This window comes from Psammomys obesus, unplaced genomic scaffold, assembly GCF_907164565.1.
Source record: "Psammomys obesus unplaced genomic scaffold, mPsaObe1.curated_primary_1811, whole genome shotgun sequence".
Classification (NCBI taxonomy): Eukaryota; Metazoa; Chordata; class Mammalia; order Rodentia; family Muridae; genus Psammomys; species Psammomys obesus.
Window position 1 is genome coordinate 2,477,245 of NW_026596452.1, and position 23,263 is coordinate 2,500,507.

Here is a 23,263-nt window from a genome sequence, read left to right on the forward strand (position 1 = left end):
AAAAAAAGTCTATCATAATAGACCTAACACAAATGATTGGCTATCCGGAGATGACCGACCTCAACCTTATCCAGCTGAGTCCCACAGAGTTTGCTACCAGGCTGGGCGATGTGAGGCTCAAAACAAAAAGTATATTTTCCTGCCCAGAATTTGAGAGGGTTCTCATCAAAAAAGAATGACTCTACTTGAGCAGTGTACTGAACTCTTTGTTTGGGAACATCTCCCTGGAGGTAGAGGGCTATAGCACTCTGACTCTAAATCCATACCCATAGCATTTAGAGAAAGTGTCATTCTGTCATTGCTTGCATATCATCTTTTCCTGAAAATACCATGGTTAGGAAGTGGAGGTATCAACATCAAAGCTTATTCTAGTCAGATTTAGCTGCCCATGTTTTCTTCAGCCTTGAAGGTCAGTTCTGAACTTTGTTGATTGCTACCATAGGCTGTGTGCTCTGAGTAATATGGCCTGTGTTAATAAGAGATACAATGCAAACTTACCAAAATTTCACTTTAAGGCATATTCTGATTCAAATACCAGAAAGCCAATCACTGTCTTCTAGATGAGGTAATTGGGGAACATGCATTATTATAAGAATGGGGAGGGTAGAACCAAGGTGTATGGCAAATAAACTACTGGGTGGCTTATCCTGTATGGAAATGTTTCATCTGTGACACCACTGTGAAAACATGCCCCACCTCCTCAGATTCTGTTTTGTTTTTTTTTCTTCTCCTGGTCTAAGTAGATGAAACTTAATTGATTTATTTCCAGCTATTACTTATAGCCATATTTGGTCATTTTTCTTTCTGGGGTGGTAACCAGGGTGAAGGCTTGTTGTGTGTGTGTACATGTGTAGGCAAAGGTTCTCACTGGATAAAATATATTTGAATATGAGTTTATTGAAAATAAACAAAATTTCAAAGGATATGTATTTATAAATGTCTGCTACCTGTCTACCCTTACCCTACAGGGGAGGATACATAATGGAGAGTTCTGTGGAGTGAAAAAGAGCTTGGGAGGTGGAGGTGGAGGTAGAGGTGGAGGTGGAGCTTGGTGGAAGAGTCGTTGCTGTACAGGGGTTGGTCAGGCTCTGGCTTCCATTCCTAGCCCTGCAACAAAAATGTGACAGTGAACTGAGACAGTGCTTGCCACGCCTGGTGTCACACACCTTAATCCAGCACTCAGAAGGCAGAGGCAGGTGGATCTCTGTGAGTTTGTGGCCAGCCTGGTCTACACAAGGAGGCCCAAGGCTAAAAACCAAACAAAGCAAGGAAGACAGAAGGAAGAATGACAGAGGTCTAAGGTAAGTAGTGCCTTTTGTGGACTTTTGAGAAATATTTGACTACATGACGTTATAGCTAGGACTTCTTCCAGGACCTAGATAGTGAGGGCATTGCAGAAAAGCTTCATAGTAAATCCACTTCTGCTATCTGTGACATACTGTGAGATACTGCCCATAAGTTGCTTCTTATGCTTACTTATGGACTTTGCTCCCCACATGAGTTTACAGAAAAAGTTAGTTATGATAAATGTTTTTAAAGTCACATTTTACTCACTGCCATGCAATTGACTCTTTCCCCATATTTTCCTTTTCATTTTCTTTTCTTCTCTCTCTGTCTCTCTCTCTCTCTTTTGAAACAGGGTCTCATGTAGTCCAAGCTGATGTTCAATTTTCTCTGTGTCTGAAGATAACTTTGAACTTCTGATCCTTTTGCCTCCACAGGCTGAACCACCATGGTATGTTTTCCTGAGTGCTGGGGATCAAACTCAGGTCTTGTGGATGCTAGGTAAGTACTCTACTCACTGAGATACTGGTTTTTGAATACTATATCTATGTGAAGTTTTGCTTGGAGGGGAAGGAATGGGGATAAAGCTGGTTAAGAGCTGTACCATGGATTACAGATGATATGGTGAGACATTACTGCCTCTAGGAAAATGCCTGCGACTCTAAGGGGCTAGCCCAAAGGGATGGCTAACTATATCCATGGAAGTTTTGGTTATCCCAAGCCAGCTTTATAAGTGAATTTTCATCCTGAAAAGAGTAACATTGAAGAAGTGACAAACTGAATGTTTACTATTTTTGAAGAAGATAGGCCAAGAAAAAAATTGGTCTGAATAACAGCAACAGATTGAGATTAGATATAAAGAAAAACAATTTTATTTTGATGGCAGCATGGGCCATTAAGGCAATTTTGGATCAATCTTCCTTGTAGCTTTTAGTGAATCATCGAATTCTCATTATTCTGAGACAATTTAAACACAGGTTTATTTCATGTTAGGAGACTAAATAAAATCACTGATCAGGAATACTTCCAGTTACAATGGCATTCTGTGAATGTTTGCCTAGTGTGTCACAAATTCAATATCCTGCTTACAAAAAGGATGAGAGGCAGGAGGAAGTAAGTACAAGTAGAATATGGAATATATATTATGAAAGATCCCCATTTCCTGTCAAGACATGGTCACATTATGTTAGTCCAGGATGGTCTGAACACAGTCTTTCTGCTTCAGCCTCTTAGTGCTGGGATTACAGCTGTATATCACCATGGCCAGCATGAAATGACTTTACTGTTTTGAGGGATTTTATTGTTGTTTGGTTTGTTTGTTCACTTATTTATTTATTTAGAGATGGGATCTCATTAGGTAGCTGAGACTCTTGTCTGGAACTCTCAAAATTGATATACTTCTGCCTTTGTCTCCTGCAGGCGAGAGTCACAGACATGTGTCACCATGCCTAGCATGAGAGGACTTCTTAATGTAGTGAAGAACTCCATACATGTTTAGTTTATTCAACATGATATCTTCCAGTACGTTTAGATGAGGGGTTCTAAACTATATCTCATGGGCCAAATTCATCCTGATGTCTATTTTTGCAATAGGTTTTGTTGGAATCATGCCATACTGCTCACGTCTATGTCTCTGGCTGCTTTGGAGGAGCAGCAGATCTGATGTTTGCCACAGTTTCTATATATACTGTGAAGCCTGAAAGATTTGCTCTCTGGGCCTTCTAGAACAGTAGTTTTCAAACTTCTGTTTTAGTTAGGGTTTCTACTGTTTTGGAGAGACACCAAGACCATGGCAACTCTTATAAAGAAAACATTTAATTGGGGCTGGCTTACAGTTCAGAGGTTTAGTCCATTATCATGGCAGGAGCATAGTGACATGCAGGCAGATGTGGTGGTGGAGACATAGGTTGAGAGTTCTACATCTTCATCGGCAGGCAGAGGAAGAGACTGAGACACACTTTCTCCAACAAGGCCACATCTCCTAATAATGCTGCTCCCTATGATCCTATGGGGGCAACTTTCTTTCAAACTACCACACCATCCTAATGCTATGATTTTTTTATTACACTTTATTCATTTTGTATCCCCCCATAAGCCCCTCCCTCCTCCCCTCCCGATCCCACCCTCCCTCCCATTTCTGCATGCATGCCACTCCCCAAGTCCACTGATAGGTGAGGTTCTCCTCTCCTTTCTGATCTTAGTCTATCAGTTCTCATCAAAAGTGGCTGCATTGTCCTCTACTGTGGCCTGGTAAGGCTGCTCCCCCCTCAGGGGGAAGTGATCAATGAGCAGGCCAATCAGATTATGTCAGAGGCAGTCCCTCTTCCCATTACTATGTAACCCACTTGGACACTGAACTGCCATGGGCTACACCTGTGCAGGGGTTCCAGGTCATCTCCACAAATAGTCCTTGGTTGGAGTATGAGTCTCTGGGAAGTTCCCTGTGTTCAAATTATCTTGTTCTGTTGCTCTCCTTGTGGAGTTCCCATCCCCTCCAGCTCTTACTATTTCCCACTTCTTACATAAAATTCCATTCACTCTGCCCATCAGTTGGCCATCAGGCTCAGCATCTGCTTAGACAGTCTATACTGCAGAAGCTTTCAGAGGCCCTCTGTGGCAGGTTTCAAGGTTGTTTCCTGTTTTCTTCTGGCTTTCAGAGGCCCTCTGTAGCAGGTTCTGAGGTTGTTTCCTATTTTCTTTTTCTTCTGATGTCCATCCTCTTTGCCTTTCAGGATGGGGATTGAACATTTTAGTTAGGGTCCTCTCTTTTGCTTAGTTTGTTTAGATGTACAGATTTTAGTGGGTTTATTCTATTTTGTATGTTTATATGAGTGAGTATATACCATGTGTGTCTTTTTGCTTCTGGGTCAACTCACTCAGGATGATCCTTTCCAGGTCCCACCATTTACCTGCAAATTTCATGATTTCCTTATTTTTCATTGCTGAGTAATACTCCATTATATAGATGTACCACAGTTTCTGCATCCATTCTTCAGTTGAGAAGCATCTGGGTTGTTTCCAGCTTCTGGCTATTACAAATAAAGCTGCTACAAACATGGTTGAGCAAATGTCCTTTTTGTATACTTGTGCCTCTTTTGGGTATATGCCTAGGAGTTGTATGGCTGGATCTTGAGGAAGTGCTATTCCTAGTTGTCTGAGAAAGTGCCAGATTGATTTCCAGAGTGGTTGTACCAGTTTATATTCCCACCAGCAGTGGAGGAGGGTTCCCCTTTCTCCACAACCTCTCCAGCATGTGTTGTCACTTGAGTTTTTGATCTTGGCCATTCTGATGGGTGTAAGGTGAAATCTCAGGGTTGTTTTGATTTGCATTTCCCTAATGGCTAATGAGGTTGAGCATTTCTTTAAGTGCTTCTCTGCCATTCGATATTCCTCTACAGAGAATTCTCTCTTTAGCTCTGTTCCCCATTTTTTAAGTGGATTACTTGGTTTGTTGCTTTTCAGCTTGTTTAGTTCTTTATATATATTGGATATGAGTCCTCTGTCAGATAGAGGGTTGGTGATGATTCTTTCCCAATCTGTAGGCAGTCGCTTTGTTTTGATGACGGTGTCCTTTGCTTTACAGAAGCTTTTCAATTTCATGAGGTCCCATTTATTGATTGTTGCTCTTAGAGCCTGTGCTGTTGGTGTTCTGTTCAGGAAGTTTTCTCCTGTACCAATGAGTTCTAGGGTATTCCCCACTTTTTTTCTAGCCAATTTAATGTGTCTGGTTTTATGTTGAGGTCTTTGATCCACTTGGACTTCAGTTTTGAGCAGGGTGATAAGTATGGATCTATTTTCATTTTTCTACATGTAGACATCCATTTGGACCATCACCATTTGTTGAAGATGCTATCTTTTTTCCATTGTATGGTTTTGTCATCTTTGTCAAAAATCAGGTGTCCGTAAGTGTGTGGGTTTATTTCTGTGTCTTCTGTTCGATTCCATTGATCCACCATTCTGTTTCTATGCCAGTACCATGCAGTTTTTATAACTGTTGCTCTATAGTACAGCTTGAGATCAGGGATGGAGATACCTCCAGAAGATCTTTTATTGTACAGGATTGTTTTAGCAATTCTCGGTTTCTTGTTATTCGATACAAAGTCGAGAATTTTTCTTTCCAGGTCTGTAAAGAATTGTGTTGGCAATTTGATGGGAATTGCATTAAATCTGTAGATTGCTTTTGGTAAGATGGCCATTTTTACTATGTTAATCCTGCCAAGCCATGAGCATGGGAGATCTTTCCATCTTTTCATATCTTCCTCTAATTCTTTCTTCAGAGACTTGAAATTTTTTTTCATACAAGTCTTTGACTTCCTTGGTTAGGGTTACACCAAGGTACTTTATGTCATTTGTGGCTATTGTGAAGGGTGTTGTTTCTCTAATTTCTTTCTCAGCCCTTTTGTCTTTTGTATACAGGAGTGCTACTGATTTTTTTGAGTTAATTTTGTATCCGGCCACATTGCTGAAAGTGTTTATCAGCTGTAGGAGTTCCCTGGTAGAGTTTTTGGGGTCACTCATATATACTGTCATATCATCTGCAAATAGTGATAATTTGACTTCTTCCTTTCCCATCTGTATCCCCTTGATCTCCTTCAACTGTCTCATTGAACTAGCAAGGACTTCCAGAACTATGTTGAAGAGATATGGAGAGAGTGGGCAGCCTTTTCTTGTCCCTGATTTCAGTGGGATTGCTTTAAGTTTCTCTCCATTCAGTTTGAGGTTGGCTATAGGCTTGTTGTATATCGCCTTTACTATGTTTAGATATGTGCCTTGTATCCCTGATCTCTTCAGTACTTTAAACATGAATGGATGTTGGATTTTGTCAAATGCTTTTTCAGCATCTAGGGAGATTATCATGTGGTTTTTTTTCTTTCAGTTTGTTAATATGGTGGATCACATTGATGGATTTCTGTATATTGAACAACCCCTGCATACCTGGGATGAAGCCTACTTGGTCATAGTGGATAATATCTTTGATGTGTTCTTGGATTCGGTTTGCAAGTATTTTGTTAAGTATTTTTGCATCAATGTCCATAAGGGAGATTGGCCTGAAATTCTCTTTCTTTGTTGAGTCTTTGTGAGGTTTAGGTACCAAGGTCATTGTGGCTTCATAGAATGAGTTTGGTAATGTTCCTTCTGTTTCTATTTTGTGGAATAGTTTGAAGAGAATTGGAGTTAGCTCTTCTTTGAAGGTCTGGTAGAATTCTGCGCTGAAGCCATCTGGTCCTGGGCTTTTTTTGGATGGGAGATTTCTGATGACTGCTTCTATTTCTTTGGGGGATATAGGACTATTTAATTGATTTACCTGGTCCTGATTCAGCTTTGGTAAGTCAAATCAATCAAGAAAATTGTCCATTTCATTTAGATTTTCAAATTTTGTTGAGTATAGACTTTTCAAGTAAGTCCTAATGGTTGTTTGGATTTCCTCAGTGTCTGTAGTTATGTCCCCCTTTTCATTTCTGATTTTGTTGATTTAGGTGGTGTCTCTCTGCCTTTTAGTTAGCTTGGCTAAGGGTTTGTCGATCTTGTTGATTTTCTCAAAGAACCAGCTCTTAGTTTCATTGATTTTTGAATTGTTTTATTTGTTTCTAATTGATTGATTTCAGCCTTGAGTTTGATTATTTCCAGCCGTCTACTCCTTTTTGGTGTGTCTGCTTCTTCTTTTTCTAGGGTTTTTAAGTGGGCTATTAAGTTGCTTGAATGAGCTGTCTCGAATTTCTTCTTGAAGGCACTTAGTGCTATGAACTTTCCTCTTAGCACTGTTTCATTGTGTCCCACAATTTTGGGTATGTTGTGTCTTCATTTTCATTGAGTTCTAGAAAGGCTTTAATGTCTTTCTTTATTTCTTCCCTGACCCAGCTGTCATTTAGTAACAAGTTGTTCAGTTTCCATGTGTGTGTAGGCTTTTTGCTATTTCTGTTGTTGTTGAAGTCCAGCTTTATTCCATGGTGATCAGACAGGATACAAGGGATTATTTCAGTCTTCTTGTATCTGTTGAGGCTTGCTTTGTGATCAACTATATGGTCTATTTTGGAGACGGTTCCATGAGGTGCTGAGAAGAAGGTAAATTCTTTTGTGTTTGGGTGAAAAGTACTGTAAATGTCTGTGAGGTCCATTTGATTCATGACCTCTGTCAGATATATTGTTTCTTTGTTTAATTTCTGTTTTGTTGACCTGTCCTTTGTTGAGAGTGGGGTGTTGAAGTCTCCCACTATTAATGTGTGGGGATCTATATGTGGTTTAAATTTTATCAATGTTTCTTTTACAAATGTGGGTGCTCTTGTATTTGGGGCATAGATGTTCAGGATTGTGATGTCTTCCCTGTGGAATTTTCCCTTGATGAGTATGAAGTGTCCTTCCTCATCTCTTTTTATTAATTTTGGTTGAAAGTCTATTTTATCAGTTATTATAATGGCTACTCCTGCTTGTTTCTTGGGTCCATTTGTTTGGAAAGTCATCTTCCAACCTTTTACCCTCAGGTAATGTCTATCTTTGTGTCTTAGGTGTGTTTCTTGTATGTAACAGATTGCTGGGTTTTGTTTACATATCCATTCTGTTAATCTGTGTCTTTTTACTGGAGAGTTGAGTCCATTGATGTTGAGAGAGATTAATGACCAGTGGCTGTTAGATCCTTTGATTTTGATCGTGGCTGTGGTCATAAGGTTGTGTGCTTGGTTGCTTTTTGTTTTGCTGTAGTAAGGTTAATTATTTCCTGTGTTTTCTTGACAGAAGCTAATTTTCTTGGGTTGTATTTTCCCTTCCAGTGTCTTCTGTAATGCTGGATTTTTGTGTAGGTATTGTTGAAATTTGTTTTTGTCATTGAATATCTTGTTTTCTCCATCTATGAGGACTGAGAGTTTTGCAGGGTATAGTAGCCTGGGTTGACATCTGTGTTCTCTTAGGGTCTGCATGATATCTGTCCAGGCCCTTCTGGCTTTCATAGTTTCTGTTGAAAAGTCAGGTGTGATTCTAATGGGTTTGCCGTTATATGTTACTTGGCCTTTTTCCCTTGCACCTTTTAGTATTTTTTCTTTGTTCTGTATACTTACTGTTTTGATTATTATGTAGCGGGAGGATTTTCTTTTCTGGTCAAATTTGTTGGGTGTTCTGTAGGCCTCATGTATCCTTATTGGCTTCTCCTTTAACTTGGGGAAATTTTCTTCAATGATTTTGTTGAAAATATTTTCTGGGCCTTGGAGAAGGGAGTCTTCTTTTTCCTCTATTCCTATTATTCTTAGATTTTGTCTTTTCATATTGTCTTGGATTTCCTGGATGGTCTGTGTCAGGAATTTTTTGGATTTATCATTTTCTTTGACAGATATGTCGATTTCTTCCATTGTATCTTCTACACCTGATATTCTTTTTTCCATTTCTTGTATTCTGTTGGTTATGCTTACCTCTGTAGTTCCTGTTTTCTTCCCTAAATTCTTCCTCTCCATTATTTCCTCCATTTGTGTTTTCTTTAATTTTTCTAGTTCTATCTTCAGGTCTTGAGTTGTTTTGTTTACTTCCTTCACCTGTCTAATTGTATTTTCCTCTTTTTCTTTTAGTTCCTTCAACTCTGTCTCTTTGATTTCTTTCAGTGATTTAATTATTTCTTCTCTGAAGGCCACAAGCTGTTTGGCTGCATCTTCCCGTATTTCTTCATGGATGGCCCTAATTTGCTTGTCTTTATCTTCCTCCATTTCTTTACGGATAGCCATGATCTGTTTGGTTTTATCTTCCTCTAATTCTTTAGGTATTTTATTTGTTTCCTCTATCATCCTGTTCATCAACATAGATGTAAGGTCATCTTGATTTTCTATTATTCTGCATTGTTCAAGGCTGTTCGCCCCTAGACGGCTGGGTTCTGGAGATAACATATTGCTCTGTCTTTTGTTGGTTGAGCCTTTACGCTGACCTCTACCCATTGGGCTGATTTAGGTGTTGGCTGTTAGTTTCTGTGCTTCCTGGAGTCCTGAGGTAGGGCGTATCCCCTTGGCCGGAAGATGATTTTTCCTGAAGGAGTCCTTCTCTGCTTTTTGGTTATGGTCACTGTATGGCCAGTGTTTCTCAGGAGTTGCCACTGCTCACCTCAGGTTTATAGCCCTGAGTAGTAGCTGTGGTCTCTGTTAGGCAGGGGGGGATCTCCTCTTACCCATAGAAGTTCTCAAGACAGCTGCCCCACTGCTGGGTTTCTTGTTATAAATTTAGTATGCTGCTGCTCACTAAATTTCCATGTACAGTCCTCTTGAAGAAACTGCTGATTCCCTAGCTGTGGGGTTTTCTCCCAACAGGGAAACTCAGTCTGTTATCCTGGGGCGCACAGTTCTGTCCGGGAAAGTGGGAGGTGCACTCAGCAAGTCTCTGGGCCAGAGGCTGATTGCTCTGCTCTGGACCTGGAGAATGTGCACCTAGGTTGAGTTGGCACCTGGGGGCACTGCTCTGGTCTGGAGGCTGGGTGCCTCACTCTGGACCAGAAGCTGTGTGTCTCTGTCTGGGATGGAGGCTGCAGGCACTGCTCTCGTCCAGACTCTGTGGGTGCAGCCCTCTTGGAGGACCAGGGATTCCCACAGTTTTGACAGTTTAGCTAGGAATAACTAGCTGATCCTTGGCACAGTATCTGAGGGCTGCTGTAATGGCTCTCTGGCTTTTGTAGGTCTGAGGATGCAGCTGTGTGTCCCAGTGCCCTAGGGGAACTCAATAATGGTGGCAGAGCACAGCGCTCCTGCCTCCACTAGAGTCTTCGTGAGTCCAGGAAATGTTTTGGTGCTGGGTGTCCTAAGCGTTAGAGCTGCTGACCCCCTTCGCTGGGGTTTTCCTCCTGCCAGAGACACGCAGTCTGGTGCCCTGGTGCCCACAGTTCTATCTGAGGTGGCGAATCAGGCACGCCGGCAGGTGCCTGTGTCCAGGCTCTGGGTCCAGACTGGCTCTTGGGGCACCCGCGGAACCCGAGTCTTTTCCAGGGGATGTCTGGGTAACCTGAGGTCGGTCCCAATTGTTTCCTGCTCCGTGGGGTTATCTCTCGACTGGGAAATCCAGTCTATGATGTTGTGGGCCCCCAGTTCTGTCTGGGACCGTGACCAGATTGCACTGGCGGGTACCTCTGGGCTGGTGACCTAGAGCCTGGCGGAACCGGGATCTCTTCCACGGTTTAGCCGGGTGAGTTAAAACTGATTGAATCCCCCATCATGGGGTATTCTCTCACCTGTGAAACACAATCCCTTGTGTTTTATGGCCGCGAGTTCTGATTGCTGGTCACTGTGCCAATCCTGCTGTGCTGCTCCTCAGAATGAGAGTCCTCCTGGCACCGACATCTTGCCCCACCTCCCGCTATGATTTTTTAATACAGTTCCACATGTTGTAGTGACCACTGAACCATAAAATTATTTTTGTTGCTACTTCACAACTGTAATTTTGTTACTGTTATGAATCATACTATAAATATTTTTGAAGATAGAAGCTTGGCAAATGGGATCATGCCCACAGGTTGAGAACCAATGATTAGATTATGATTAAATTTACTAAAATTCAACTATTTGCCTAGTGTCTGGGATGTACCTATGTAGTCTTGGCAGAAGCTGAAGGCTATATGTACTAGTTTGTTTTCCATTGCTGTGTTAAAACACCATGAACAAAACCAACATGGAGAAGAAGCACTTTGTTTCCATCTCCCAAGAAAGTTCTTTAAGAAAGAAGGTAAACAGCCTGAAATAACATCTGAAGGCTCTAAAACTGGCCAGATTCACTAGGAATTTCCTTTCCCAAGACTATATAAATAGCAAAGACAGCTGAGAGTCAGTCTCAGACAAGTCAATCTGCAAAGAAGCCTCCAAGACTAGACTAGCTGACTAGAAGAGGTTGACATCAACTTAGTCTCCTGGAAAGGACACTCACTAAACTGTTGGGTGTTCCCAGGTCCCCAGTTTTTGTGATCTGTCACCTGTGATGCCATGGGCCTTGTGATGCAGCTGTCTTTGAGTCATTTCTGCTCCTATAAATAACCCCTTCCCCATATTCCTTTAAGTAACTCCAATATAACTTATTGGCTCACCAAGTTAGAACTTGGTGACATTTATGCTTTAGGCAGTCATGTGCTCCCTATCTGGAGTGAGTAGATGTATGTTGTGACTTCCTAGAAATAGTCTTATCACATAACAAGAGGTCATGGAGGAATACTCTTTACTGACTTGCTCGCCATGGCTTACTCATCCTGCTTTCTGATACAGCCCAGGCAGTACCACCAACAGTGTTCTGAGTCCTCCCACGTCAATCATTAATCACAATAATACACCCCCCCCCGATTTGCCTATAGACATCTGACTGAGGTACTTTCAGTTTAGGTTTCCTCTTTTTTTCTGTGACTCTGACTTGTGTCAGGTTGATAAAACAAACTAACTAACAAGAAAAACAACAACAAAACTATTCAGCACACTGTAGTCACTTCAGAATGAGAGTTCAGTTCCAAAGCTTAGCTTCAGTTTTGTCACTTGCAGCCACCAATGGACTTTTTATTTCTGACTCAGTCAGTACTATTTTGGACACAGATTTTTACAGTCCATCCTGGATTTGAATATACAATCTTTCTGTCTTCATCTGCAAAGTGCTAAGATTATTGGTGTGTCACCATGCCTCTACATAGTCACTATCTTAACCTAGACCAAATGTAACTCACTTTAACTACTTTGTCTATAGGAAAGTTTCTCCTATTTCCAATTGGCTCTAGCCACCCCCAGAATGGCAAACATGGCTCTGGCATGCCTTGCCCTTCTCTCTCATTCCCCCTACATTGCTAAAAAGCATTAGATTACATTCCTAAAGCTAGTCACCAAGGTCTATTTTCTTTTATGGCCACTTCCTCCTCCTGAGGCTAAGGAGGATAGATAGATACCAAGATGTATCTATCAAAGTTTTGAGGTCCAGAAATCAAAAGCATCCTTTGGCTCACCTAATTAATATGTCCAATTAAAATTAAACACCTCATCATAACATGGAGTTTCCACTTGTTTCCACTTCTGTCTCCTTTATCCAGAGGCAGTTCTGTGTCCTCTGGGACAAATACCATTCCCCTTCTCACTTGTTCCCTTCCCCATCTCCTTTCTCTATCTCCTGTCTTTGTGTCTTATTCCCTGCTGTTTGTTCCTCTGGGGCAAATACATCTCCTTTGTGCTGAGAACTCTGTCTTGGTGGTCCTGAGCCAATACCGATCACTTACATATAGTGGTATCCTGCCTACTTTATTTAAAAAAGTAAAATTTGGACTTCTGATTTGCTGTTCTCTACTTGATTAGCCTGAAACAAATGAGATGTAGAAATGAGTGTGTAAAGGCTAGAGCTCAGTGCTATGGAGAAGGCCCTGGCTTTTGTCTCTAACCCAACCAAACTAAAACCAACTAAACAAACACCTGTACCTATGGAAACCTGGTTTCCTTACAAAATTGGTACCATATTTGCAGAGAACCTATTCTCTTCTTCTCATATGTTTTTTATCACTACCAAATTACTTGTAATATTGACTACAATGTAACTTCTGTGTAAATAGTCAAACTGTATTATTTAGGAAATAATGATAGAAAGAGGAAACTGTACATGTTAAGAACAAATGTATGTTTTTTTTTAAATAATTTCATTCCATGAGTCTTAGTATCTATTCTGTTGCTTTGATAAAACAGTCTGACAAAATCAACTACAGGGGAAACGAGTTTAATTGGGGTTCACAGTTCAAAGATACTGAATGTTTTAGTTACTCTTCTATTGCTGAGAAAATACCACATAAAAGGCAACTTATAGCTGGATCATGAGGTAGTACAATTCATAATTTTCTGATAAAGTTATAAGTTGCCTTTTATGTGGCATTTATTCACTCCTGGGCATATATCTTAAAGATGCTCAATCATACAACAAGGACATTTGTTCAACTATGCTCATAGCAACTTTATTCATAATAGCAAGAATCTGGAAATAACCCAGATGTCCCTCAAATGAAGAACAGATACAGAAATTGTGATGAGACCTGATAGGCTAGGATCAGATAGTAGGGGAGGAGGATGTCCCCTATCTGTGTACAAGGGGAGGGACATGGGGTAGGGGAAGAGGGAGGCAGGGGGGACTTGGAGGTGATGAGGGAGGGCACTACAGCCAGAGTAAAAAGTAAATAAATTATAATAAATAATAACAATAATCACAAAAACAGAAGAAAAAAAAACAACTTATAAAAGAAATGGGGGCTTACAGTTTCAGAGCATGAGTTCATGACCATCATGGTAGGGAGCAGAGCAGCAGGTAGGCAGGCATGGAACTGGCTAGAGTGGTAGCTGAGAATTTTTATCTGATCCACAACCAGAAGACAAAGGGGGAGATTAGTGTGAGGTAGAACACACACTTGGAAAAGCTTAAGCTTCTTGATAGTTTCTGATAAAGACTGTTCTGGAACCCATCTGTGCCCTCCATACTACTTAGGGGTACAGAAAACATCCTTTGTTTCCATCTTCCCAAGGTCTGTTTTTGGACACAGTTAATGTTTTATAGTCGTTTCTCTGGGCACCCGGGAAACAGCCCAGGATTTCAGCTCACCCAGACCTAACCTCCTAAAATAAAAGTTGGAATTCTAGACAAATAAGCACTGGGGCCTCATTTTTCTTATTTGAAAAAAAAATGTTGAAAACAATGACTACTGTTACTGACATGGGACAACAGTATTCAGATACAGTTCTCTGCAGTGCCTTGGCATAGCTGCATGCCGTGTAAGCAGAGATATTAAAACAGAGAGGTTTTGTTCTAGAGGGTCTTTTCAAGAATATTTGTACACAAAGAGCTCTGGAAGTACAGATCTTGTTTCCATGGAGAGCTGAAGATATACTGGCTTGCCATCTAATTTAATGTTTCATTTTGAACAAAGCTCAGGCAGTAAGTCTGTTCTACCCATTATAAAAGACTTGGATTCTGTAATTTTGAGGTCCTTTCTTATAATTCTACTCACAGTGTGGAGAGGCTTCAGTTGGCTTTCATTGCAACTCCTTTTGGGAATTGGAGTTTGGAAACTGAGACAAATGAGGTTTTTGCCATTGCTATAGTGAATAATAATGAGCTGTCTTTTGCCTCTAACTTAGTGGTTTTTTTTTGTTTGTTTGTTTGTTTTTTTTTTTTTTTTGCTTCTCTGAGAGTGATGGAATATGGCTCTTGGTTCAAATAAACTTAGCTTAGAGAACTTGGGTCCTTAAAACTCAATGGCCTCTCAATCCACTCCAAGTCAGTAACTCCCAGGTTTGTTAAGTAACAAAAATGAAGAACAGTGAGTGAGAATAGTAGAAAACAGGCAACCAGTATTTGCTTGAGGTAAAGAAACAGCTCCCTGTAGCAAGGGAAAGGAATCAAAGCTGAGTTGCCAGCCCTACCTTCTTGGCTGGTGCTTTTCTGCCTAGTACCTGAGCCTGATTGGCTTAGGAATATATGCAAACTAAGGATTGAGTTTCGAGTCATCTGGCTGATTGGAATAAGTGTGGAGAACTGTGGTTGGGTGGAAGATATAAAAGTACATAGACAGCCAGACACGGTACAACATGCCCTCAATCTCAGCACCCAAGGAGGCAGAGGCAGGCTGATCTCTGTGAGTTCGAAGCCTAGTGGTCTACAAAGCGAGTCCAGGCATCCAGGGCTACACAGAGAATCCCTATCCTGAAAAAACCTGTCTCGGGTGTGTGTGTGGGAGGCACAGATTCAGGAAATACCCACCACCTGGGAAGAAAGTCCTACCTAAAGTTTCAACGGGAGTAGAAACAACCAAAAAGTAATGAGAGAAAGAGACCGTGGTCTGCCATTTTCAGAACAAAGGTCAACTGTTCTTTCTTTTCTTTTCTCTCTCTCTCTTTCTTTCCTTCCTTCCTTCCTTCCTTCCTTCCTTCCTTCCTTCCTTCCTTCCTTCCTTCCTTCCTTTATTTTTCTCTCTCTTTCTCTTTCTCTCTCTCTCTCTCTTTAGTGAGACAGGATTGCTCTGTGTAGCCTTGGCTTTCCTGGACTCACTTTATAGACCAGGGTCACTTCAAACTCAAAAAGGTCCTTCTGCCTCTGCCTCTCTGAGTGCTGGGATTACAGGTATTTCCCACCGTACACAGAGGGTCAACTGTTATATTGGCGAGATAAAGCCTTTAAAATTCTCAGCTTTGATAAACACCTTCAGCAAAGTGGCCGGTTACAAAATTAACTCAAAAAAATCAGTAGCCCTCCTGTATACAAAAGACAAAAGGTCTGAGAAAGAAATTAGGGAAACAACACCCTTCACAATCGCCAAAAATGACATAAAGTACCTTGATGTAACCCTAACCAAGCAAGTCAAAGACTTGTATGAAAAAAAAAATTCAAGTCTCTGAAGAAAGAATTAGAAGAAGATATCAGAAGATGGAAAAATCTCCCATGTTCATGGCTTGGCAGGATTAACATACTAAAAATGGCCATCTTACCAAAAGCAATCTACAGATTCAATGCAATTCCCATCAAATTACCAAAACAATTCTTTACAGATCTGGAAAGAAAAATTCTGAACTTCATATGGAATAACAAGAAACTCAGAATTGTTAAAACAATCCTCTACAATAAAAGATCTTCTGGAGGTATCTCCATCCCTGATCTCAAGCTGTACTATAGAGCAACAGTAATAAAAACTGCATGGTACTGGCATAGAAACAGAATGGTGGATCAATGGAACTGAACAGAAGACCCAGAGATAAACCCACACACTTATGGAAACCTGATCTTTGACAAAGATGCCAAAACAATACAATGGAAAAAAGATGGCATTTTTAACAAATGGTGCTGGTCTAACTTGAAGTCTACATGTAGAAAAATGCAAATAGATCCATACTTATCACCCTGCACAAAACTAAAGTCCAAGTGGATCAAAGACCTCAAAATAAAACCAGACACATTAAATGGGTTAGAAGAAAAAGTGGGGAAGACCCTAAAACTCACTGGTACAGGAGACAACTTCCTGAACAGGACAACAACAGCACAGGCTCTAAGAGCAACAATCAATAAATGGGACCTCATGAAACTGAAAAGCTTCTGTAAAACAAAGGACACCGCCATTAAAACAAAATGACTGCTTTCAGATTGGAAAAGAATCTTCACCAACCCTTTATCTGACAGAGGACTAATATCCAGTATATATAAAGAACTAAAGAAGCTGAAAAGCAGCAAACCAAGTAATCCACTTAAAAAATGGGGAACAGAGCTAAAGAGAGAATTCTCTGTAGATTAATATCGAATGGCAAAGAAACACTTAAAGAAATGCTCAACCTCATTAGCCATTAGGGAAATGCAAATCAAAATGACCCTGAGATTGCACCTTACACCCATCAGAATGGCCAAGATGAAAAACTCAAGTGACAACACATGCTGGAGATGCTGTGGAGAAAGGGGAACCCTCCTCCACTGCTGGTGGGAATGTAAACTTTTACAACCACTCTGGAAATCTGGCACTTTCTCAGACAACTAGGAATAGTGCTTCCTCAAGATCCAGCTATACCACTCTGAGGCATATATCCAAAAGAGGCTCAAGTACACAATAAGGACATTTGCTCAACCATGTTTGTAGCAGCCTTATTTGTAATAACCAGAACCTGGAAACAGCCTTAGATGCCCCTCAACTGAAGAATGGATGTAGAAATTGTGGCACATCTACACAGTGGAAGATTACTCAGCAATGAAAAATAAGGAAATCATGAAATTTGCAGGTAAATGGAGGGACCTGGAAAGGATCATCCTGAGTGAGCTGTCTCAGAAGCAGAAAGACACACATGGTATATACTCACTCATATAGATATATAACATAGGATAAACCTACTAAAATCTGTACACCTAAAGAAACTAATCAAAAGAGAGGACCCTGACTAAAACGCTCAATCCCCATCCATAAAGGCAAAGAGGAGGGACATCAGAAGAAGAAAACAGGAAACAACCTAGGAACCTGCCATAGAGGGCCTCTGAAAGGTTCTGCCCTGCAGGGTATCAAAGCAGACGCTGAGACTTATGGTCAACTGTTAGGCAGTGTGCATGGAATCTTATGTAAGAAGTAAGAAATAGTATGATCTGGAGAGGACAGTAACTCTACAAGGAGAGCAACAGAACCAGAAAATTTGAACACAGAGGTCTTCCCAGAGACTCGTACTCCAACCAAGTATCAGGCATTGAGATAACCTAGAACCCCTGCACAGATGTAGCCCATGGCAGTTTAGTGTCCAAGTGGGTTCCATAGTAGTGGGAAGAGGGACTGCTTCTGACATAATCTGATTGGACTACTCTTTGATCACATCCCCCTGAGGGGGGAGCAGCCTTACCAGGCCACAGAAGATGACAATGCAACCACCCATGATGATATCTGATAAACTAAGATCAGAAGGAAAGAGAGGAAGACCTCTCCTCTCAGTGGACTTGGGAAAGGGCATGTGTGAAGAAGGGGTAGGGAGAGTGGGACTGGGAGGGGTTTATGGGGGATACAAAGTGAATAAAGTGTAATTAATAAAAAATAAAAAAATAAAGAAAAACAAAGGAAAAAATTCTCAGCTTCTAAACTAAATCTACAGCTTTTGAATCTAGTTTCTATATTAACTATCTATATGGAATCCACTAAGAAGCTGGTTCTCCTTGTTTGCACATGTTTTATCTTCTGAGATAAGCTCAGGGCTTCTCTACCTGCATATATCTCACTGAGAAACATTTCTGCCAGGGTCATCTCTTTACTATGTAGCTGTCTAATGAAGGACCTTCCCTACTCCTCAACCTTATCATCAGGAATCATGTATCTTCTACCAGCATCCATGATGCTGTGAGGTTAACCCATTATCTTGCCAAGTAAGCAAAATATTGACCTTTCACAAAATTTGAAAAATATATACTTAATACACACACTTGATCTCATTCTTAACACCTACATTATAGGTTATCAACAAACAAATACTTAATGTATGATGGTGGTTGTTATAGCTTATATATGAAGCCCTACCCTCAAAGGATTATGTGCTAAAAGCTTGGTTCTACATTTTGCAATGGTCAGAGATGAGGCTTTGGGGAAGTAAGGGACAACTTCATTAATTAACTTATCTCCTTATGGAGTCATAGTGTAATGCCATTATTAAGAGGTTATGGAGACATCTGGATATAAAGCCTACTTGGGACAGTAAATGATTGAAAGCATCAAATCTTATCCCTGTCACCTACTTCTCTCTACTTCTTGGCTGACAGGAGTTGAGCAGCTCTGCCCCACTGTGCCATTCCACAATAATATGCTAACTTGCCACATACTCTGAGCAATGGAGCCTAGACAAAAACCTATGAAATCCTTGGCCAAAATAGATTTTCCCTCCTTTAAATAGTTCCTCTTATGTATTTGAGTTAGCAGTGAAAAGTCTGAGTAACACAGTGGTAAATGGCAGATCAAAAACAATGACATCCACAATAACCTTTCTACTTTATCTCTCTAAAATGTGAAACATGAGAAGTTTAGGGGTGGATGGTAGAGAGAAAAACAGAGGCAGTCATGTCAAGGAGCCCCAGACCACTAGGACTAGGGGGAAATTTTACTTTAGAAGCTCATTTCTTCAGGCCTTGGGTACTAGTTTTTTCCTCCAATTCAATTTGCTTTCTGATTTCCAAGATTTGGGAAGAAGTAAGGGAACAAGTGGGAGACAGAATCTTTGGTGCAAGTGATACCAGGTGACAGGATCTTATTATATGAAACAGTGAAATCAAACATCAGGCTAGGCTCCTTTATTGGGACTTCAACTCATGGACAAAAGGGAGCTCATACTGATCAAAGGCAGCAGCAAGCTTTGATTGGGTTTCTCTGGAGTACTAACATTCTGTAGCTATTCATTGCCCATGGGCACAAATTCAAAAGAGTGTTTTCCTGTTTGTGTGTAAGTATTGTGGTCTTAAGCTTAATGCCCATGGGCTGGCACTTTAACCCAGGAACTGCTGAATTTCTTTTCTAGATAGTACCATACATTTCATAAATTCTGAGCCTCATGGTTTGGTATGAACCAACAAAATTTCCATGCTTGAGCTGCCGAGACAGCACAAAGGTAACATAGAAAAAAAATGTGTTTCTGCAACAATGAGAAATAGAGTTAAGTTAACCCTGTATTACAGTCATAGAATTAAAATTTATGGACAGAGTAATGTATAATTTGCAAGTTAAGAAAGTAAAAAGGAAGACGAAATATGAAAACAGAGATGCCAAGCCTATTTACCCATTTTAGTCAGATATCAACTAGCTATAAGCTGGAGTGAAGGGTCAGGGTTTAAAACAAAAACAGCTTTCATGTTTCTTTTTTAGAAATTACACACACACACACACACACACACACACTACATATATATATATATATATATGTAAATAAATATATGTGTGTGTGTGTGTGTGTGTGTGTGTGTGTGTGTGTGTGTATACATACTTGGAGGTTAGAAGAAAATTGAGGGAGTTAGTTCTCTTTGTCATGTGGGTCCTGGAGATAGAACTCATGCCAGGCTTGTGAGTAGGTGCCTTTACTCCCTAAGCCATTTCACGTTTCTACTCAATAAGCTAGGCAACTGGTATAATAGCAACATATCAGAGATTTTATATTACAGCAAAGCTAGTGGGATATGAACAATGTACTACTAAGCTGTGCATTCTCTGAAATCGATCATTTTTTGAAGTAAATAAACAAAACAAAACAAAACAAAAAAACAATCAACAGCACTTATCTTGGTTTCTCTTTGGTAAGAATTGCCACCTATCTTGGTCATTGTGTGGCCAGCGCTCTGAAACTGAAGTAGAACTCATCTTTCATAAAGAATTCTAAGCATGTAAACAGTCTCTTGTAATGGCCTGATGTGTTGTTTTATAACAAAGTTTGAGAGAGTACAAGAATGGTAGCAACAGTGAATTAGCTGGAGAAGAAACCACATGTGGCCAGGAGGAGGGACTCCAATAATGGTGTGAAAAGGCCCAGATGAAGAATAAAAGTGGACCAGAGAGGAGACTTTGAACCTTTCATCGTTCTTCGTTTTAGCCAGAAGTTTGTGAACTGGGTCACTAAACCAAAACGTGTCATCCACTTCTTCAGGCACAGGGAACGAAAGGAAAAGACAGGAGAAGAGATCAACTTTGGGAAGCTCATCCCCAAACCTGCTTCAGAAGGAATGACAGAGCAGAAGACCTTGTAAAGCAGCATTTCCAGACTGCAGAGAAGAATGTTCAACTCTCACTGCTGACAGAAAGAGAGATAGGTGAAGCCATTCAAGAATTTGTGGACAAGGAAGAGAAAGATGCCAGTGAGGAATTAGTGAAGTGCCAGCTGGAGAAAACACAGTGGTTTCTTAAGGAATGCCATATCCCTGGAGGACAAAATTGATGAAGAGGTCCTACATTTCGGAGAAAGTAGACAGAGAAATACCATTGAAGAAGAAGATAAAATTCGAGAGGCCATGAGCAGGGCCCTGGCACTTAGATCTCAGTCAGAGAGCTCCACTTCAGCCTTGTGTCCTGATGACCCGAGTTTTGACTTAATGGAACAGACAGCCTGTCTGCAGTGCCTAGCAGAGGCCAAGGCCAGGGCTGAGGCTGAGGGCAAAGAGGAATCAGAGGGCAGAGCACGACACTCAGAGGAGGTTCAAACCAAGATAAGTTCTGTTGATTGTTTTTTTTTTGTTTTGTTTTGTTTTTTTTTTGTTTGTTTAGCTTAGTTTAGTTTAGTTTATTTACTTCAAAAAATCATCGATTTCAGAGAATGCACAGCTTAGTAGTACATTGTTCATATCCCACTGGATTGGAGATGGCTATGCGAGGCAGAATCTCAAAAACCACTGCATCATCATCTAGAAATATATCCATTCTAGATGCTTTCAGATCTACCGGAAAGCAGCCTTTAAAAACGTAGCCACTAAGAATTACTCAGAGACCATTGATGTGGATGAATCTGATAAAAATGACATTTTTCCTACCAGTTTCAAGGATGATCGAAGGTGGTCAGGCACAACATCTAGTAAATGGATGTCCCAGATCCAGACAGCCAAAGGCGTGTACTTTGAGTCAGATGAGGATGATGATGACTACACTTTCATGAGCAGCAGTTCTCTAATAAGAAACCAAAGATAATGCTTTTTTTCTTTATTAGTTACACTTTATTCACTTTGTATCGCCCCTGTGGTTCTCTCCCTCCTCCCATCCCAATCCATCCCTTCCTCCACCCTCTGAATGCATACCCCTCCCCAAGTCCACTGATAGGGGAGGATTTCTTTTCCTTCTTTCTCATCCTAGTCAATTAGGTCTCATCAGGAGTGGATGCATTGTCTTCTTCTGTGGCCTGGTAATGCTGCTTCCCCCTCAGGGGGAGGTAATTAAAGAACAGGCCAATCAGTTCATGTCAGAGGCAGTCCCTGTTCCTATTACAATGGAACCCACTTGGATACTGAACTGCCAGGGGCTACATCTGTGCAGAGGTCTTAGGCTATCTCCATGCATAGTCCTTGGTTAGAGTATCAGTCTCAGGAAAGACCACTGTGCTCAGAATTTTTGGTTCTGTTGCTCTCTTGTGGAGTTCCTATCCTTTCCAGATCTTACTGTTTCCCACTTCTTTCCTAAGATAACCTGCACTCTGTGCAAAGATTGCCCATAAGTCTGAGCATCTGCATTGATAGTCTGCAGGGCAGAGCCTTTCAGAGGTCCTCTGTGTCAGGCTCCTGACTTGTTCCCTCTTTTCTCCTTCTTCTGATGTCCATCCTCTTTGCCTTTCTGGATAGGAATTGAGCATTTTAGCAAGAGTCCTCCCTCTTGATTAGTTTCTTTAGGTGTACAGGTTTTAGTAAGTTTATCCAATATTATATGCCTATATGAGTGAGTATATACCATGTGCATCTTTCTGCTTCTGAGATAGCTCACTCAGGATGATCTTTCCAAGATCCCACCATTTACTTGCAAATTTCATGATTTCCTTGTTTTTATTCCTAAGTAATATTCCATTGTGGAGATATACCACAATTTGTGCATCCATTCCTCCACTGAGGGACATCTGGGCTGTTTCCAGCTTCTGGCTATTACAAATAAGGCTGCTGCAAACATGGTTGAGCAAATGTCCTTATTGTGTACTTGAGAACCTTTTGGATATATGCCTCGGAGTGGCACAGCTGGATCTTGAGGAAGTGCTATTCCTCCTTGTCTGAGAAAGTGCCAGATTGATTTCCAGAGTGGTTGTACAAGTTTACATTCCCACCATCAGTGGAGGAGGGTTCCCCTTTCTCCACAACCTCTCCAGCATGTGTTGTCACTTGAGTTTTTGATCTTGGCCATTCTGATGGGTGTAAGGTGAAATCTTAGGGTCGTTTTGATTTGCATTTCCCTGATGGCTAATGAGGTTGAGCATTTCTTTAAGTGTTTCTCTACCATTCGATATTCCTTTACAGAGAATTCTCTGTTTAGCTCTGTTTAAAAAAGCTCTGTAACTTTTTTAATTGGAATACTTGATTTTTTTTTTTTTTTGCTGTTTAACTTCTTTAGTTCTTTATTTATACTGGATATTAGCCCTATGTCAGACATAGGGTTGGTGAAGATCCTTTCCCAATCTGTAGGCTGTTGTTTTGTTCTGAGGACAGTGTCCTTTGCTTTACAGAAGCTTTTCAGTTTCATGAGGTCTCATTTATTGATTGTTGTTCTTAAAGCCTGTGCTGTTGGTGTTCTGTTCAGGAAGTTGTCTCCTGTGACAATGGGTTCAAGGGTATTCCCCACTTTTTCTTCTAAGCAGTTTAGTGTGTCTGGTTTTGTATTGAGGTCTTTGATCCACTTGGACTTTAGTTTTGTGCAGAGTGATCAGTATGGATCCATTTGCATTTATCTACATGTAGACATCCAGTTAGACCAGCACTATTTGTTGCAGATGCTGTCTTTTTTCCATTGAATTGATTTGGCATATTTGTCAAAAATCAGGTGTCCGTAAGTGTGTGGATTTATGTCAGGGTCTTCTGTTCGATT

General features: G+C 40.7%; 1 pseudogene; it reads left to right on the plus strand.

Moving 5' to 3' along the window:
- Positions 1–50: 50 nt before the first annotated feature.
- LOC129669896 (double-strand break repair protein MRE11-like) lies at positions 51–21,394 on the plus strand (annotated as a pseudogene).
- Positions 21,395–23,263: the final 1,869 nt, after the last annotated feature.